Raw genomic sequence first — 18,867 nt, 5'->3', positions numbered from 1 at the left:
AGGTATTCTCCTTCTAGATATCTTTCTGAAAGAGTTAAAGACATTATATTATAGTGACACATGCATACCCATGTTTATAGCAACACAACTCACAGAAGCTTTATCTTGGAAGTAGCTTGTATGTTCATCAACAAATGAATGGATAAAGAATATGTGACATTTATACACAATGGAGCAGTCATCTTCCATAAAGAAGGACAAACTTGGATCATTGTTTAAAAAAATGCATATGTTTTGAGACTATAACGTTAAGTGAAATCAGACACACAATCTTAAATATCATATGGCTTTTCTTATAAAAGGAACCACCCAAATATACAAGTAGAGAGCAAAAGAAAAGATAGACAATATAGGAAATAGAGAAACAGATAATCAGCAAAAGGGAAGGGGACTGAGAGAGGGAAGGAGGAGGAAAGAAGGGAAGGGAATAAAAAAGAATTAAGAACTAAGATGTGCTATGTACATGTACTCCATTACACAAGGGGTGTAATCAATATGTACTGCAAAATGTACCAACAAAAATAAAAACTTTAAAAATGTAGAAATAACATTTGTTATCATCTTCTCAAGCCCCTGGGTCAGTTTATGAGAGAGCATACTCCCTTTTCAATGGGCATTGATTTTAAAAAATATATCTGAGGGCTGAGAGTTTAGCTCAGTGGTAGAATTCTTGCCTAGCATGCATGAGTCCCTGGGTTCAATTCCCCACACCTCCAAAATGCAAAACATTCAAAGTGCTACATTTGTGTGACTCTACAATACTTGAACACTATAATCCAAGCAAGATATAGCAATGAGTGTTTTTTGTATGTGTGTATTTGTTTTATTTTTGTAGTGTCAGGGATTGAATTCAGGGCTTTGCATATGTTAGGCAAGGGTTAGAACCACCGAGCTACATCTGCAGCCTAGAAATGTATGTTGAAGCTAAGATATCACCAATCATCCCTCACAAATCCTGTCTGGAAAGTCTCGTGATAATTCTTTTCCTTCTTCTCCATCTCTCTCCCTCCTAGTCCTCCTCTTCTTCTTCCCCTCTCCCCCTCCCCATTCCTTCTCCTCCCTCTTCTCTCTTTTCCTTTTAGTCTCTTCCTTCTCCCCCTCCTTCTCCTCCTCCCACTCTTTCTCCCCTCTCCCTCTTCCTTCTTTCTTCTTCCTCTTCCTCTTATTTCTTCTCCTTCTCTTCCTCTTCCTCCTTCCTCTCTCCTCCTTTTTGCAGTGTTGATGATGGAACCTAGAGTCACCCACGTTAGGCTCTACCTCTGAGGCATGTCCAGTCTACATAGTCTTTTTTTTTTTTGAGACAGGGTCTTGCTATCTAGTTCAGGCCAGCCTTGAACTCATTATGGAGCCCAGGCTGGCCTTGAACTCATGGCTACCCTCCTGCCTCAGCCTCCTGAGTGCTGGTATTATAGTCATGAACCGCTAATCTTATTAATTATAGGTAGAGAAAAGTGAACTTACAAAATAAACATACTGTTACTTTATGCTTTTCTCTACAGAAGTGGTGACTGATATGAGTGTTTTGAATGACCTTTTGCTTAATTAAAGTGTGTATTGCTTAAAAATAGTTTGAAAGCTGTGAAAGAATTTAAGCTGTGATTGCTGCCTAGATCTGCAGCTAGTAGATAAGTCTAGGAAATTCGGGAGTCTCATCCAGCAATAGATAAATTCAACACTTCTTTCACTGGAACATTAAGAGCAGTTACACAATTTGATCATATTTACTGTTTGATTACAGGACTTTTCCCTCCCTGGTGCTAGGGATCATACTGTACGTTAGGCACATACCAGGCAAGCTCAGATTCCACTGAGATACCACCCCCGCAGCCTGATTACAGGACTACTGACAGCACTCTAAAATAATGAACTATTGAGGGAAAAGTTTGTTTTACTGTCAGCTATAGTTTTAGTTAACTGTAGACAGCACAGAATCCATGACACAATTCTCAAAATGTAGATTCCTAGTAAGTGCCTCATAAGTGATAAAGATTCTTCACTTGGAAGGGGCCCAGGAAAGTACCTAAATCTAAAAATCTTAAGTGTAAATCCTTTAAATATGCTTTTCCTCAATTTTATTAAAGTATATCAAACCAGACATATTTAAAGAGTACATTTTGATCACCCTTAACACATATATTGTTGGATGTAGTGATGCATACCTGTAATCCCAGCACTCTAGGTGGCTGAGGCAGGAGAATCCAAAATTTAACCTCAGCTTGAATAATTTAGCTAGTTGGAAAGAACTTGTCTCAAAAAAAAATTTTTTTTTAAAGTCAGAGATGTTATTCAGTGTAAAGGCCCTGGGTTCAATCCCAGTAACAAAACATAAACCTATGGGGGCTGGGGTTTAGCTTAGTGGTTCTGCTGCCTGCCTTGCAAGTGCAAGGTCCTAAGTTCAATACCAAAAACAAAAAAGTCCCCCAAACAAACAAAAAGTAAAGCTATAATCAAGATAATAAACATTTTTAACAGCCTCAAAAGTTTCCTTTGACCCTTGACCATCCCTTCCATCTCCAACTCCCTATCTGTTTTCGTCAATCATAGAATTATTAATATTTTCTAGACTTCTGTATAAATGGAATTATCCATTATGCCCCTTACCCTTTTTGGGGGAGGGGGAGCCTTGCTTCTTTCACTACAAGTCTTTATGCAGGCATGTTTTCATTTCTTTGGGGTAATTAGCTAAGAATGGAATGATATAAAGAAAGAGTATGCTGAATTTAAAAAAAAAAAAATACTGCCAAATTGCTTTCTGAAGTCACTGCGCCATTTTGCATTCCCACCAAGAGTACCTGAGCATGCAGATTGCTCTTCAGCCTCATTTTTAATTTGCCTGGTCTTTTTTTCAAAAAAGTTTAGCCTTTCTTATGTATATAGTAGCAGCTCATTGTGGTTTTAAATTACACCTCCATGATAAGTAAGGATGTTAAACATTTTCTCCTGTCCTTATTGCTCCTTCGCATTATCTTCTTTTGTGAATGCCTGTTCAGATTTTGCCCACTCTTTGGTATGATTTTAATCAATTCGTCTGGCAAAGACTTGGTCTTCAAAAAACCTTTTCCCTCATGTTGGAAGTTTTGGCTCAGGAAAGAGCCAACTATTCTGATCTTGCCAATTCAAGGTGACTGTACAAGAATGATTTCTGTGCTGCTTGAACTGTTCAGTCACGATTTAGTTCCCTCATCATTGGACAGTAACCATACCCAGTATGGTTAATATGGTCAATACTATTTTGAAAGATATGAGCATAGAACTGGTGCAGAGGCTACCAAAAGCCTGGTTTTCAAAGAATGGAAGTTTTTGCATGTATGTTTTATTTTGATGTTAAGGGTTATCCTTCTTGGGAGAGTATGTGAACTTCTAAAGAATACTCTTTTCTAAGTGTATCAACAAATAGAATAAGCTATTACTGTAGAAGTCTAAGGGAAACTTACCTTGGTACTCAGAAGTACCTAATTAAAACAAGAGGTGTTAATTTAAAGATAATTAGATACTGTTCACTCTCATCTTCAGGGTATTTTTTACTCAATAGACATTGACTGATAGCCCCTGACTAAATTTTAAATGACTGCCTCTAAGTGAGTTGCAAACATAATTGGAGGCTGGAACTAATATTTTTTGATAAAACAAAAAACAAATAGAGTCTCATCCAAACTACTAATGGTTATTCCTTTTTCCAGCTATTGCAGGGGATGGCACTAAACTCTTGCTGCCCTACTTAACCAGAAGCACTGCACTGACTTTCTTTCTCTTTGACTTTCCATCTCCTCTTTGTTCTTCCCCAAGGCAAGAAGCAATATTTACTTAAATAGAGAGGGAAAGAGAGTTTGATAATCTGGAGGCTATGTGGAGTTAATGGCACTGTGGTCCAGCCTTTAGAATCAGTTCTACACTGCCTCCCCCAGAGGATTGTGGTTTGTTGTGCGCCCTGCTTCTAATCTGGGAACTGGCGGGTGTGTTCTGCCTCCTGCAGGCCCCAACAGGCCTCTGTTCTCTCAGAACCAGATTCTTACCCTGATACTGGGTGGAGAAGTCATGTTGGCTGTTCATACAGGGCTATTTATATTCAATTCACGATGCATAGAGCTGTAAGGGTGGTAGGGAAGAGACCTCAGGAGAAAGCTTCTTTTCCCCTCCAAAACCACTTTGCTAATAAAGTTGAAAAATCAAAACATATTCTACCTCTTTAGATTTATTTCTGAGTTAGAATCAGGAGAGGGATTTGAGCTACAGGCTTTGAGATTTAAAAAGAAAAGCTGTGACTGACTTACGCAAACACATGGATCCACTTGTTCCCTTCAAGGAAATATTGGTCACCTCAGAGAAAAACGTGGTTCATGGAGGTCTGAGATTTGCTCCACTCTCTCGTTGCCTTCAAGACTCACCTCTCTCTGCTCCCTTCAATACTTGAAAGATTAAGATGCCTTGTAAAACAGGCTGTGTGCTACATAAGCCTTTGCTGAGACTTGCAAGAAGCAGAGGAAAGCACAAGTAACCACAACGGCAATTTTTAAGGCAGAAACGGCTGATTCAAAAGCATTAAATAGAGTTCTGGTCTGAAAACATGAGCCTAATGTGAAAGCCTATCTCAATCATTTTTCTGGAATAATTGACAAATGTGACTCAGAAAAAAAGGTGAGCTACTGGAGCGGGTATTTAATGTCAATCAATCTGGTTTGTTTTAAGAGCATGTATCCTCTATTTTATTTACTAAGTTAACACAGAATACATTTATATCATACATTTTTGTCACAACTCAAGGTATTATGTATGTGTGGTCCACTACTGTTTAGGAATATAATATTGATAATTACAAATTAGTGCTGGGGGTTTAGCTCAGTGGTGCCACTGCCTGCCTCGCAAGTGCAAGGACCCAAGTTTGATCCCCCGCACAAATTATGAAGGATTATTATGTTGCTTTTATATTTAGAAAATTTATTAAATAAAAACTTTAAATGTTCTAATTAAAAATCATGACCTTTCAAATTATGACTGTTTTATAAAATTTGCCTCATATATCTATCTATACACAGATCCATAACAATTTAAAACCAACTTTATCCTTACATTTAAATTTTCATGATCAGTTAGCTGGAGGTAAAAAGTTAGATAGCTGTCTGGAAACCCCAAAATGTTTTAGTTTACTTATGTATTACCTAAAAAATATCTATATGAATAACCCTGGATCTGTCCATTCAAACCTTCACTGAAGACATTAGGATAACTGATGTCTGAGATGATGAAGGTCTTAGTTTTTGTTTTTTTCTTTTCTTTTCTTTTGAGACAGGTCTTGCTATATAGTCCAGGCTGACTGTGAGCTCCCTACATAGTCCAGGTTGGCCTCAACTGGCAATCCTCCTATCTCAGCCTGCCAAGCGCTAGGATTACAGGTGTGTGTCACCATGCCCAGCCTTTTTGTTTTTTGTTTGTTTGGTTGGTTGGTTTTTGGTGATGAAGGTCTTAGAACTGGCAGAAATTTTGGTGGCCTGTTCAATTCTACCATCCTAAGACAATTGTCCTGAACTTTGTAGACTATAATCTTTTCTCTCATTCAAACTCAATAATACTGGCTCACATAATTCACTTGAATGAAAAGTTTAAATTAAATAGGGTACACAGTGAGGATTTTGGTATCAAGGAAATTTAAAAACCCTTTTAGCTGGTGCTTCTGCTGTTGCTTGCTACTTTGCTGTTTTGCTGCCTTCTGCCTGCCATGAACTATTTCTCCTCTGTGATGTTCTTCTGTCATGCCATGCTTCCTTGGAGCCAGCCAACTAAGGACTGAAACCACTACAAACTGTGAGCTCAAATAAACTTTTCCTTCTTAAAAAACAAAACAGAACAACAAAAAAAAACCCTTTTAGATTTGTGAGTTCCAAGCCTTGCCTATCATTTTGCCTTATATTCTACCAATGAGATTTGTTTGAATATGTATACTCAGTCCAATGTCAGAGACATATTTTCAACACTCACACAACCATTAATTTGTTGCATATTTCACTTGAAATACACTATTACAAGCCTTATTAATTTCACTAATTAGAAGTCTTAATTTTCAGATCAATATTGACTAGAGCTTTAAGTAGGACTGTTCTACTATTAACCTTACATTGTTAATTAAATCAGTTGAAACAATGAGTACTGGCAGTTTTTATTGGCTGTTAATCCTAAACTAAGGGATAATCTGTAGTTTGTTACTGGTTACTGATAGTTTTACAAAATCTGTACTTTAATGGTTAAGAGTGATTTCTAGACATCTTTCACATAATGTCAAATATAATTCAAAGCTATCCATAATCCTTGTACATTTCTTTCACAACTGTCTAGCTCCTCCCAAATGTGTATATTTATTTGAACTCTGCACAGCTGGTTTTTATGGTGGTGTTTTTGTTTTATTTTTTTTCTGGTACTAGGGATCAAACTCAGAACCTTGCACTTGCAAGGCAGGCATGGTACCACTGAACTAAATCCCTGGCCCCTAGTCATGTCTTTTTTTACACAAAATCATGATGTGAGAGGACAATTTAAGCAACCTGAGAAATGGACTCTATCTAGGAAGGCAGTTAGTTGAGGTTAAAAAAAACAAAAACCGGTGGTCTAGGAACCAGGAAACCTGTTTCTGCAAAACATTCGGCAGCTGTGAAGACATTTCTTAATCTTCTGGTTTTCAGTTTCCTAGTCTGGAAAATAACCCAGTTAGAGTGGATAATCTCTGTGATGCCTTTCACACTGCAGACACTTGGAAATCTACTGTTTCTAAATATTTTGGCATTTCCCATAAAGCCTTTTTCACAGATTTACAATTTCATCCCTGAAAGAGACAAGGCAGGGCTTTAAAGGATAGACAGATAATCTGAGTACCATTTTAGATGTGGCTACTAAGGTTATGGGAGATTAGGTGACTGGCAAAGATTATCTGATAAATAACAGAACTGGAACATGAGCTCAGGTTTTCTGACTCCAGCAAATTTTTATAGAGGCCAAGAGAAACACAAAGGAGGAAGCGTATTTCTTTGAAATAGTTATATGCATGAATTACTCATGTTACTGATGCTTCCTTTAAAAGTTACTCAAAGTCACACAAATTCAAAGTAACAGAAATAAAAGTAATGAAAGGACCACTGCTCTATTGTAATATGAGTAAAGGAGTACTTATAAGGGATTATAAGAGCTCTTCTGGGTAGATTTGAGGTCACAACGTGGAGGAAAGTATGACTCAGTTATGGTCTTTCCTTACCAGAAACATAGAGATAAAGTATAGGGAGGAACAAAGGTATAACAAATTGGGAAAAATTAAAGGAAAAACTCATTGACTAAAAATATGTGAAAAGCAATAGCATCTGAAAAACATATGGCTATGAACTTTGTTGGAAAAAATTGAGTAGGTAAAGATAGTATGGTATAATTTTAAAAATTGTGACTATACAATTGCATGCCAAAACCAGTGATAGTATATAAGAAGTACATGTAGAAATATTGATGAGTGAAAGACAACATACAAAACTTACTCCCAAACAGTTCAGAAAAAAATGTGTGTCAAAATGTTAAAAAGTGATGAATCTCAGAAATGACAGTTCTTTTTACCATTTTTACAACTTTTCTGGAGGTCTAAATTATTTCAAAATTAAAGTTAAAAAAGAAGTAATAAGAAAACAGCCATTGAGCCAATAAACAATGTAAAAGGGCCCCAAGAGATCTGAGAGTCAGTCATGGTAGTACATGATTGTAATCCCAGCACTTAGGAGGCTGAGACAGGAGTATCATTGTGAGTTTGAGACCATCCTGGGTTGCATAGTTCAAGGCCAGCCTGAACTACATAGAGAGACCCTCTCTAAATAAAAAAGACAGAGCACAGAAAAAGATTTCACATAAATTCTAGGTACCAAAGATTAGGACTTCAACATACAAATTTGGGGGGATGGCACAATTCAACCCTTTAACACCAACATCAGTTTATTTTGTGAATTTAAATGCAGAGCTTGTTTCTTGAAGATCTAACTCTTTGATGAGCCATTAATTTTAATGAAAAATTTATTTTGTTAATTTTAATCATGTCTCATTTCTACTGCAGAATCTATGTTATTGAGATGGAGAAGGGGAATAGATGAGCTTGCCCTTTGTAATACTGCAAAGGGTGGGTAGCAAATTTAAAGATCTAGCCATAGCCAACTTTCTCTTCCAGTCTTTGAATATACACATCTTTTCTCAAAAATTGAGGAGCAATATGTTAGAATGCACTTTTTCACTTTCTGCAACACCCATAAATAATGTAGCTGGCTGCTGGCTTTGCCATAGAATGCAGCTTTGAAGACTGGCATTCACTAATGTTGAAGGAAAACAATAAAGACTCATAAGGAAGATATTAGTGAGATAATACTTACAAACTCCAGATTTCAATAAATTCAGTCGGGCAGCACAATCTATGATAAATACAAGGTATCAAGCAGCTTTTCTTTCTATGTCTAAAATATTGACTAAACATAAGAACTAACCTTTTAATTTATTTCAAAACATAAAACTAAATTTATCATTTTAGTAAAAGCATTCCAGCTAAAATTTTCATTGTAGCAGCCAGCATTTTCCATTGTTTAAGTTTAAACAATGGAGTGTACCCCTTAAGTTTAAAATATAATCATTTCTCATGTACTAACATGTACTGTACATTTTAATGCAATTACTGAAAATGTCTTTCATGCGGTAAGACAGGTTTTGCCTAATTTTACTGTTCTAACTCTTCAGTGTTCAGTGATAAACTCTGAAGATTAAAAAACAAAATGAAACAAACAATGGAACAAAACCTTCTTATGAGACATCCCCAAAAGTTTTATTCAAATAGTGACCAGTATACTTATTGGCTGTAAAATTGCCCTGGTAGCAATAATTCCTAAATAGTAATGAAAGTTTTGAAGTCAACTGTCAGCGAAACACATATAAGAAGTTTCAAAATCATCCTATAGAAAAAAAAAAACTGTAAAACATTTCTGGCCTACAAAAGTGTGTGGGAGTGAAGGTCTGAGAATTAACCTGAGAATTAGCCGGATTTCCAGCCCTTGCCTTTGTTTATTTATGAATGCCGTCCTCCATGTAAGAGCGCAAAGTGTACCTCATGGGCTTAAATCAACAGTAAGTGGTGATGATAAACACTAAGCCCAGCAGAAATGAAATATTAGTACAAGGATCATGATGAGAAGGAAAGAATCTAGCATTTCCGGAACGTGTACTCAGTGACTAGGACAGTGCCTTGCTGACATTAATGTGTTTGTGAATCATCCAGGGAATCATTTTAGCAGGCCTATTCTGATTCGGCAGGTCTGGAAAAAAAATTGAGATCTGAAACTCTAACAAACTTTCAGTGACTGCTAGCTGCTGATTTCTGACTTCTAGACCACGCTTTGTGAAGCAAGAACCTAGATCCTTCGTAACTAAACTTTATAATAATTTTGAGAGATAAATTGTATTATCATCTATTAAAAGACATTGAAGGAGAGTTTAAATAATTTGTTCATGGGACAACCTGAAGTTTGTCTAATAGCAGAGTTCATACTGTTTCCAGCATCCTAGTAATGCTCCCCAGAAGTAATAGATACGTTGTTTTATTTTTTAAAATTTGAAACCACCTTGTCTCAAATATACCTCTGTGCATTTGTCTAAAATTCAAATTCTTGGGATGTATCTCAGTGGTATGGTACTTGCCTAGCATGTGCAAGGCCTTGTGATTGAACCTAAGCACTACAAACTTAATTAAATAAGTAAATAAATAAATGAGATTCAGAACCTCAGGCCCAACCTTAATCTCTTAAATCAGAATTTATAGATGTGTTGCCTACTTTTTGACTGGTATCTAAGTGTTTCTTGTGATCAGGAACATTTTGCATATAATGATCATTTGGGTTACAAGTTAATTTTGAAAATTGAAGTAATGATGATGTTTTGTGTTTTTTTCTTTTCTTTTTTTTTTTTGAGAGATAGCTTTGAGAAAACATTGCCTCACACATTATCTCAGAATCCCTTTAATGTACTTCAGCTTCACTGTGAAGGGTTTGTGGGGCACACAGAATGAAACTAGTAGGTTTCATGATGTAAGGGATAGGTTTAAACCTGTATCTTATAACAAGGTTCTAAAGTACTGTCTCTAATTATGTCACTTTTAATTGTAAAGCGAAAGCAGCAATAGCCACAAAATTTTCTTTCACTCTTTTAAGTAAACGATCTTGTCTACCAGTCCAATTATGGAGCATATGTATTGTAGAATAAAAGCTCAGATGGAAAATATTTCCCATCTCCAGAGTCCATAATTAAATTTTTTATTAGGACCGCTCAATGAGATCAGAGAGAAGGCAATTATTTATCTTTACTTTGAAAGGGTAACATTCAGCAAATGTGATTACCCATAAATTTTTCATTGTAGTTCTGAATAGTAAATAAAAGACCAAGGAAGTAGACTTTTAAAGTAAACAGAATTACTTCTTTCAAATCATTGATATTTTCTCTGGGTTTGAAAAACACAGTGTGTTGCAGTAGTATATACATTATTAAAACTTCCTCTAGAAGTTTGACCTAAGTTAATGCGCTGATAATAGAAATTATTTATTAGAGTAATATATTACTTATGAAGAATCTAATAATTTAATTAATAACTAGACCTTGAATTTTCTCATATAATTCTATTATTTGAAGAAAATGTTATTATATATGACTTTTGTAATGAAATATCACATTTAATATTAAAATTAAGATTTTCAAGTACAATAAGGACTTAATCACTTAAATAAATCTATGATACAATTTACCCAGGACAGAATTTGTGCTAGGGTAGATCAACCACTAGGAGTAGTGAAACATTAAGGACAGTCCAGTTTGAGTTTGAAGCTGAAATTAGGCCAGCTATTTAACTTTTCTGAGCTTTCATTCCTCATGTATGAGGAAAAGGGAAATTTCTTAGTGGAGCTTTGTGTTAGACTAGAGTTAGACTAATGAGCAAGCATGTGGTAAGTTAAAATAGGGAATAATAGCTGAACTACCAAAGGTTCTCCTTTTTAATGACCGTCATTTAACAGGTAATTTCAAAAAATGAATTTCCCATTGCTCATTTAGCAAAGTTTCTATGTATTTACTTCCTTCAATGTATTTCAGTGAATTCACATGGAATCTACATTTAATTTATTCAAATTCAACTATATGCATTTGACAAGCAAGAAAAAAATAGGAAGAAAATCCTCCAATTTTAAAGTATCTAAGCAATTCAGCTGAATATTGCACTCAATGAGCAAATAATCTGCACAAATATTTGCCAGACTTTCCGTAGGTCTCTTAAAGTATGAAAATACCAGTGTACAGAGTACAATTCTAGTATGTTGAAATATGTATTTTTGTACAAAATAGCCCTAAAGCACAAGCCAACCACTGCACTTTTCTGCTACTTAAATGAAAAACAGTGTTATGTTTTAAAGCTGGAGGGGAAACCGGCTGTATTGGAACTATTGAGAAATATTATGTCTCACTGAAGTAACAACTTCCTGAGGAATTTTCCATTGCAGTTTTCTTTATCTTATTTTGAAATAATTTTAGATTTAGATATTGCAAAAAAATTCACCAAAATGCTTCAGAAAATTGTTAGTCTTTACTCAATTTCCCCTAATGTTAAGAACTTAAAAAAAACATAGTATAATTATCAAAACCAGCTGATAAATACTGTACATAATTAACTAAACTATAGACCTTTTCCCCTCTCACCAGTTTTTCTCCTAATGTCTTTTATCTATCCCAGCACCTGATCCAGGGTTTCATTATTCATTTATTTTTACATTTTCTAATTTCCTTTGATTTATTATGGTTTTTCAATCCTTTTCTGTCCTTTCACAAACTTTATGCAGGTAAAGAAAAGTAAATAAATTCAATATGATTTTTAATGTCTTCAGTATTGATTTCCCAGGTAAATCTGTATATAAATATAAAGCCTGGATATTTTCTACAGTGGATTGTCAATTTGTTACTATACAAGTGAATGTAGCAGAGAACATTATCCAATTGGAATTTTAATTACCTGAGTGAGAACAAAAAGAATAAACTAAGGTACTCTTATTCTCCTCTAGTTTCTACACTTCTTCTTCTAAAAGAAGTCATTTCAGGGAGAAGAACCTATTAGTATCCTGGATTTCTAACACCTTGGATGAATAGCAAATTCAGCAATTCTGCTTTTTTTTTTTTTTTTTAAATTTTTTTTTTTTTTTTTTGGTACTGGGGATCAAACTCTGGACCATGTGCTTGCTAGGCAGGCGGAGGCACCACTGACCTGATCCTTGGTCCAGATTCTCTATCATGCCTACAAACACTTCTTACTATTAATTTCTCAATAGACTTTCTCACTTTTATGCAAAAAGAATTTTTTTTTGTGATAACTCATCAACAAATAAGAATTATTTCATGTGGAAACTTTTCTAATGAGTTGTGATTTCAACAGCAATAATTGTCAGTTAATGTCAGTAGGTCAAAAAATATTATTCTTCAGCTATAAACACTAAATGAGCATCAACTCTGATGACAGCATCGTTTAACTATTTTTAAATATAGTGACAGAAATGAAAAAGAATACTTGAGACCTAGGAGGTTTGCAAATTTTTTAGCATAGTTCAAAAGATAGTAATTAACAATCTATGTGTATGTTAACTAAGATAACAAGGCAAAATTTTCACAGGACTTTTTGGGTTTTTTTTTTCTTCTTTTTTTTGGCAATGGGCTTAGAACTTGGGACCTAGCGCTTGTGAGGAAGGTGGTGGAACCACTGAGCTAAATTCCAGGCCCTTAACTGCATTTTTGAACTTCATCAGTAACATGTAAGTGCTTCTCTAAAGGAATTTTAATTTTATGTTTTTATTTGGAAAGATTAAAAATTGTGGGTTACTTAGATTCTGATATGTGTTTAGCTGTTTTATAAAAATAAACTTTATTTTGGACTAAATGTATGTTTATAGAAAAGTTGCAAAGATAAGTTCTCATAAAACCCTCACCAATCTCCCCTGGAATATGGTTTAAAATAAAAAAATGTAAATTGAAGTTTTTCCTATAAACCTGAGACTTTTTTCAAATTTCACTATTTTTCCTTTAATGTTCTCTTTCTGTCCCAGAATCCAACTTAGAATGCCAAATTGTAGTTAGTTATGTCTCCTCTACCTACATCTCTATCTGTGACAGTTCCTCAGTCTTGCCTTTCACACCTTTGACTTTTTTTATGATATAATTTTATAGACCACTCTCAACTTTATCTAATATTTTCTTACTAGTTGACTGAAGTTATACATTTTGAGAATTTCATAGAAGTGATGCTGTATCCTATCCTTCAGAATATCTCCTATCAGAGGTTTATGTTATCCACATGATCATTTGGTAAACACAGTGATTATAGGTTTTCCCAGTGACAAGTCACTATGTCTTGTCTACCAGCAAAGGATTAAGTTCTACTCATCCACAGAGGATTTACTTACATATATTGTTTGGAATTCTTCGGTAAGGGAGATTTGTATATAGAGGACATTAAAAATCTAACATTTCAAGGTATCCAACTCTTCTATTGATGTTACAATAATACTGTTTATTTTCTGCACACATATTTTTAGTAGATTCCAATAAAACATAAATCACACAAAGTCTCCAACTTGAAGCAATTTATATTTGAGAGAAAGAGATTAAAAAAGTTAATGAGTAAATAAGATAATTACATATTGGGATGTGTTATAAATGAAACTTCATAAGATGTGAGAGAATGTGGTAACTCTGGGGAAGGCTCTGAGAGACCGTAATTTGGAAAGGTCAGACTGAGGTGTTGACATTTAATAGAGAATTTAAAAATTAGAACAATCCAACTTTGTGAAATTACAGAATGGCCTGGAAACAGCAAATGGTCCTATGATACTAAATTCATGTATCAACTTGACAGGGTCATGAGGAACCAGATATTTGGTTAAACATTCTGGGTTTTTTTTTTAAAGTGCTAGGGATCAAACTAGGACCCAGAGCTAATACATACATACATTCATATATATTATTCAAGTGCTGTAGTACTGAACTTATCCCTAGTCCTTATTTTAATTTCTTAAACAGTGGATGAGATGAAACAATTTTTTAAGCAGATGCACAAAGAATACTTCTAAGATTTAATAGATACTTCAGTGAAGTCTTTGAATCAATTTTAGGAAATAAATCATATTAATATATATAAACATTCTTTTTCTTATAAAGATTTTAAATTAATCTCAAGTCTGAAAAAATGAAAAAGAATGTTGATTAAAAATTAATAATATTTCCAAGATGATGTTGAGAATATTTTTTTTCATATTGATTTCCTTAAACTAACATCAAAAATAAGAAAATAAAGTTTTTCTGAATTATTGATACAGGCACTTCATACCACAGTGGTTTTATAATTTGATAAAGAAATAGATAAAAAATTTATTTGTGAAATAAAAGTGTTTTTTTTTAATTCTGCTTTTTTTGAAAGACAATTAAAGCATAGTTATCTTGGAGCACCAGGATTATGGATTACAGACTGCTTCTATTTTTTTCTTAGCTCCTCTATATTTTCCAAATTCTCCACAATAATCATGTATTATTTTTGCAATCAGAAAAAAGGCTCTTTTAAAAAGCATAGTACATTAAAGTAAAATGTCCACAAATATAACCCAGTATATCTGGTTTGTATCAATCTGCTTGCACTTTCTATATGACATCAAGTAGTTTTCTTTCTCTCAATGACTAAACCTTGCAGATTTTATTTACAAACTTAGACCAAATTATTTGTATTGTGATCACATTGGTCCCTACCTCTCTCCATCCAGAATGACAAGGCTAGGTCCCTAGAGCATATCCTGGCAAGTAATATTAAAAATGTCATTATCAAAATGACTATGCAGGTTTTTCACCATACTTGGGCAGAACCACAAAGAAAGGTCAAAGCAAGGAGAAGCTATAAGAAAAATTCCAGCCTCTTACACCTTCTCTTGGCCCCAAACATGGTATGCAGCAAATACTTTCAGGTTACATGAGCATGAAAACTGCATCTATAATTTGCAGGGGGTAGGGGGGAAGAGGTTTAAAAAATAACGACTGAAACTTTTCAGCCAAAATCATAAGACCTTTGGATAAAGTTAAAAAATAAATACTGCAGAACATTCACATTGTACAACAGCCAGTATAGCATAATTATAGTTTGCTTCCAATCATCCCAACTCTTTCTGTGCTTTGGCTTCTTAGGTTTTTAAATTATTTCTGACTCACTAGCCTTTCACCCTAGGAGTAACTCCTAAACTTCATAAAAGAGCAGTTGGTTTTTTTTTTTTTTTTTTTTTTTCTTGGTACCAGGGATCAAACTCAGGCTCTTGTGCTGCAAGGCAGGAGTGGTGCCACTGAGCCAAATCCCCAGCCCCAAAGAGCAGATTAAAAAAAAAAAAAAAATCTTTTCTAGCAATGCCCTTACAAGTTTGTTTTTAGCCAAAGAATTTAAGTTCTTGGAGTAAAAGCAGCTAAGTAATACTGGTTTCAAACTTTATATCATCCTTTCTCTAAAAATGTCTCATTTTTACAATAAAACCAAATGAAAAAGAAAGTCCTACTTATAATTTAAAAGCATATAACTGAAGCCCAATTCATTATATTTGCAGTGCCTAATCGGAAGAGGGTAGTGGGGAGAAAGATGGTAAAGACATTCACAAGGGTCCTGACCTTGGCCCTCTTGGTGCTTTGGGCTGAATAATTCTTTTTTGTGAGAGACTGTCTGGTTGTTGCAGAATGTTCAACATCTCTGGTCATCCCTAGATGCAACAGCACAGAGCCCCCCACCCCCACCTCAGAGGTAATCACTAAAAGTCTCTAGACACTGCCAAACAGCAGAGGGAGTTGGGTTCTTCCGTGGAGAAATTTTATGAATGAATTTTTCCTTGTCAAAAACTCTGAAAAGTTTATCTGCCATTACTAGACTCATATGTCAAATAAGCATCTTAGTTTCTCCAAGCCTATTTCATCTTTGGTAAAACGAATAATAATACTTATTCTCTCTAGTGATATTGAACGACCTGTGTCAAGTTCTTAGCCCTGTGCCCAACATACAGGGTTTTTGTTTGGTTTTGTTTGCTTTTTGAGACAGGGTCTCACTGTGTAGTCTGGGCTGGCCTTGAACTCACGGCAATCTTCCTGCCTCAGCCTCTGGAGTCCTGTATAACAGGCGGGTGCCACCATGTCTGGCTCACACAGGTGTTTTTTAAGTGACATTTTCTATGCAGCTTTCCTTCCATGGTACCAGCACTGTCCAAATAATTTGTGGGGCTCAGTGCAGATTGAAAATATGGTCTCTCTCATTCAAAAATCTATTAAGAATTTCAAGACAACAGCAAAATATTAAACCAAGTATGTGGGATTCTAAGCATGGGGCCTAGGCTACACACTCATAAAACCAGCCCTGCTCACTATGCTCTGGTTCCCAAGGGTCCAGTTTTCTCCCCTTCCACTAAATGATAAGTGGCTGTTGAAATCTGACAACTGACAAGGAAATAAATGCAACTGACCTAAGAGGGTGTGATTATGTGTGCTGTATTTTTACTGCTGGCTCACTTTTACTGAAGCAATATGTTGCATGCTGGTAAGCCTATGACTTCTAAAGGGACTGGTTTTATTTGACAGGGTATGTCAGTGGTTTGCATCATTCACAATTTGGGAGAAGAAAGAAAAGGAAGGAAGGGATGAAGGAATAAAAGAAGGAAAGAAAGGAAGGGGAGGGAGGAAATAAAGGAAGGAAGAAAGAAGGAAAAAGAAGGGAAGAAGGAAGGAGGGAAGAAAAAAAGGAAGTAAGGAAACCAATTAGATACAAATAATCAGATTCTGTAGCCCTAGAGGCACTCAGTGGCCAAACGGGCACTCAGTTCTAAAGCTCTCTACTTAAACTTACCAAACAGCATTCACAAAAAAGGTGGTCTTCTAAACAGGTGAATTAGACCCTGCACAGACTCTTCAGGAGAGCTACTGCAAATGTCTAAGAAACAAGCAGAGAAAGATCTGGTCTCCAAACCACCGAGCCTCAGCTCTGCTTGTTATTCCTTTTTGGATGTATCAGCTGTCCTTTAAAGGGTTTCTCAAGGTTTTCATATCCTGTTTGATAAAAAACAGTATTATAAAAAATGTTTGAATATATGTATGTACATACATTAATACACACATAAATTGTTGACATAAATAAGAACTCTGCTTTAAAGGAAATAAAGAAAATTGTCTGAACCAAACACGAGTGACCATCTTCCAGGAACATGGATTCAAGATATTCTGAATGACATATTCCAAAGTGAAAGCAGTTTCTTGAACTTTCATAGCCAAAGAACAAAGAAAGTCATAAATCAATACATTCAACAAATACAACTAGGCGTGGTGGTTTACTCCCAAGGCTAAGGCTGGAGAATTGCAAGTTCAAGGCTGGACTTGGAAATTTAGCAAGACCTTGTCTCAAAAAAAAAAAAAAAGATTAGGGATGTAGTTTAGTGGTAGAGTGTTTTGAAGCTCTGGGTTCAATTTCCAGTACCACAAAATAGATTGGTGGGGGCAGTAGGTAGTCCAGCTACTTTGAAGAGGTTTACCTAACAATTGGGAGAATATGAGGTCAGACACAATAAAAGTTAAAGGTAAATAGCTATTGTCCTGAAGGGCCTAAGAGAGTGCAAAATAATTGTGGCTCTTGACCAGCAACATTCCATCTTTCCATCATAAGGATATTTTATTCAATCAAGGTCAAGAAAGACAATTTCCTCTATTGAAGCACACACACACACACACACACACACACAAATATCAACACACAGGCACCAATGGTATCCTAACGGAAGGCAAAAATAACTAACACTAAGTTCTTCTAATGTGCTAAGTGCTTTATATATATTGGAATATTAAATAAAGCATATGTTAATTTTAACCCATTCATTCATTTAATCTCAAGACACTCAAGATAATTTTTTAATTTTTTAAAGAGAATACATTTTTGTTATACAACCTTTTAATTTAAAAAAATGTTTCTTTTCATAAAATATATTTCCCCAATAGCAATTCCCACAGTGGGTAAATAATATTTTACACTTTTATATTTGTAGACAGATTATTTTAGGACAAGTAAAACATTTGAGAATTATCTATTTGGACTCTAGTATCTTGATACATCTACAAGGGAGATCTCATCACTAAATGGAACTTCTCTAAATTCAAAAGCTTTGCAAGCTTTTCTTCCTAGGATTTAGAAATCTGTAATATCAGCATCTCCTAAAGTTTCTCTTGGACATATAATAATCATTACTTACTGGTATAAGCTAGACAGGAAGTTTCTAAAATTAAACATTAAATTTCTGTATAATCTTTACTCATTAATTAACAGTATTTCCTTTAGTCCATTATTCCCCAGAATAAAACTATGATCATGTATTGACAGTAATAAAGCTGAATTCTCTAAGAGACTGATAAATTGAAAGGCAAAGCTGATACATAACGTTTAGCTATACTCTGAGTCTTGTGAGCTGGGAGATAATCTCATTAAATCACCAAAATAAAAAGTTGGTCTCATAATTTCTTGGCTACAATTCCTCTCAATTTTCTCCCCTCAAAATCAAATTCTGAAAATAGCTATGTGATAAGAAGGTTTGTTCACTAGTGGACTTACTGTTATTTCTTATTGTGAGCTGAATGGCATGAAGGAGCAGAGGCAAAGAGGCAGAGAATTAACTCTTAAGGTTTCAAATTAAAAAGGTCAGAGCTTCAATAACATGGCAAAAGCATGGTATATGTCCATGTATAAAGCACTGTGTGGTCCTGATAGTTAAAATAACAAAACCCAGCAAAGGTTAAGGC

The sequence above is a fragment of the Fukomys damarensis genome, unplaced genomic scaffold, assembly GCF_012274545.1.
Source record: "Fukomys damarensis isolate Sample0158 unplaced genomic scaffold, DMR_v1.0_HiC HiC_scaffold_30, whole genome shotgun sequence".
Classification (NCBI taxonomy): Eukaryota; Metazoa; Chordata; class Mammalia; order Rodentia; family Bathyergidae; genus Fukomys; species Fukomys damarensis.
This window is presented reverse-complemented; position numbering follows the sequence as displayed.